At 50.5% G+C, this 2,172-nt stretch overlaps 1 protein-coding gene across 1 annotated transcript in view; it reads left to right on the forward strand.

The window, feature by feature from the left end:
- The window catches only part of LOC105537472 (olfactory receptor 2T29-like), a gene marked incomplete at its 3' end in the record, with an annotated part of 12,216 nt that overhangs the window by 8,947 nt on the left and 1,097 nt on the right, over positions 1–2,172 (forward strand). The gene's annotated exons all lie outside the window — the stretch shown is intronic.

The following is a 2,172-nucleotide window of genomic DNA, read 5'->3' on the forward strand; positions in this document are numbered from 1 at the left end:
CTTCCACATCTAACCACCCAGCAAAGCTACTGGGCTCTGGGCTGGTACTGGACAGTGTCCGCAAAGAGCCTTGTGGTGTGATCTGTCTTCAGGTCTCTCAGCCATGGATACCAGCACATGCTGTGGTGGAGGTAGCAGGGGAGTGAAGTGGACCCTGTGAGGGTCCTTGGCTGTATTTTTTTTTATAAGTGTGCTGGTTGGTCTCCAGCCAGCAGTTGATTCTTTCAAGAGTGCATCAGCTGCAGTAGTGTAGGGAAGACACAAGCTTGCCTTAGGGTTACCTGGGTAAGTATCCTGATTTCTCAGGCAATGGGCCGGACCTCAGAGCTCGCATGAGATTATCTTTGGCTCCCAGGGTGGGTAGAGGAAGGCCATGAGGTGTGGGGGCAGTGTTAGGCCTGTCTGAGCTCAGACTGTCCTTGGGTGGGGCTTGACTTGGCGGCTGTGTAGAATTGGGGTGTCTGAGCTGAGACTCTCCTTGGGCGAGGCTTGCTATGGCTGCTGTGTGGAATTGGGGTGTCTGACCTGAGACTCTTCTTAGGCAAGGGTTGCCTTGGCTGCTGTGTGGGACTGGGGTGTGGTCCTCAGACTAATGGAGTTATGTTTCCAGGGGGTTATGACTGCCTCTGCTGTGTCATGCAGATCACCAGGGAAGTGGGGGAAACCAGCAGTTACAGGCTTCACCCAGCTCTCACGCAGCACAAAAGGCCAGTCTCACCTCCACTTTGTGCCCCCAGTAGCACTGAGTTTATTTCCAGGCAGCTGGTGAGCAGGGCTGAGAACTTGCCCCAGTCTACAAGCCCCTCATTAAGAAAGCAAGCAGGGCTTTTAGGTTTCATGCCTCTCTGTCTGCCTCAGCTTCTGTGCTTGTGTCTACATCCCCAGTTTCCCCTCCCCAGGTTCTTTCCAGGAAACTTCACATTAGTCAAGATTATTACAAAATTGATCTGAAAGTTTCCTTCTCCTTGTGGTCTTTCCCCAATTCCACTGGCAGCCCTCCAAAAGGACCCCTGCAAGACAAAGTCAGAGATGGCTTCCCTGGGGGCCAAGAGTGCCCTGCATAGCTCTTGTTGTTGCTTCCCTTACCTGTGTATTTTGCTTGGTTCTCTAAATTCATCTCACCTCCACGTAAGATTAAATCATTTTTGCACCATCTGGACCTTCAGGTTCCCCAGTGAGGATGTGTGTCTGAGGGTGGAGCATCCCCCTTTTACAGTGTCACATATTTTGACACTCAGTTTTTGGCACGGAGCCTGCAGTGGCAAGCCTCCTCCTTCAAAGGGTGTTTGGATTCTCTTAGCTTTCCTGGTATGTCCTATGGTAGTTCTTGGCACAAAAGTCCACAGTGTGAATCTCCACATGCTGCTCTGTCCATCCGAGCGGGAGCTGCAAGTCAGTCCTGCCTCCTATCTGCCGTCTTCCTCTTCTGGCATCCACGAGAGGGACTATAAACAAACTATTTTGTTGGGACTAATAATCTGGTCCTGGCTTAGTGTGAAGTGAAGCTCACTCCAGGCCACTTCTCTCAAGCTGTGTTAATTTGTGCCCTTCAGCACTTTATGAGAGATTCATTTCCACAGGCCCCCAAATCTACAACCAGGGGATTTCGTACATCTAATCTGAGCAGGGACATGGGTTCTACACGGAGACAGTGCGGAGATGAGCTGTGCTGGAGGCCGCACCTGTAGGTAGGGTCTAGACTGGGAGACAGGCAGTGGCCGACAGAAAGTAAAGAACACAAAGTGATGTCCTTCTCCACTCACTTTAGCTTTTCTCCTTCAACATTATTTCAGATGCTTCATTCCTGGCTTAGCTCTCAGTCAAGGTGAGATACGGGAACAGGATTGTGGCAGTGGGTGGCCCCAGGTGTGTGGAGACTTAGGAGAGTGTACATAGCAAGAGAGAAGCCAGAATATGGGGGATAAGAAAGAAACAAGGTGTCTGTGGTGGTCATCCATGGTTGAGATGACATGTGGACCCTGAGTCAGACTGCCTGGTTCAAATGCAGACTCTCTACTTGTTGCTCATTTGATCTTGGCCTGTGGCTCTCTACTTCTTATCTGTTTCAGCTTGGAATTCCAGCTTCTCATACCTCATCTTCCTTACAGTCCTTCATATGAAATCCCCCTCAAGTCGGAACAAAACTCTGGCCACTTGCTCCTCCATCTTTCA

The sequence above is a fragment of the Mandrillus leucophaeus genome, unplaced genomic scaffold, assembly GCF_000951045.1.
Source record: "Mandrillus leucophaeus isolate KB7577 unplaced genomic scaffold, Mleu.le_1.0 Scaffold1729, whole genome shotgun sequence".
NCBI classification, from domain to species: Eukaryota; Metazoa; Chordata; class Mammalia; order Primates; family Cercopithecidae; genus Mandrillus; species Mandrillus leucophaeus.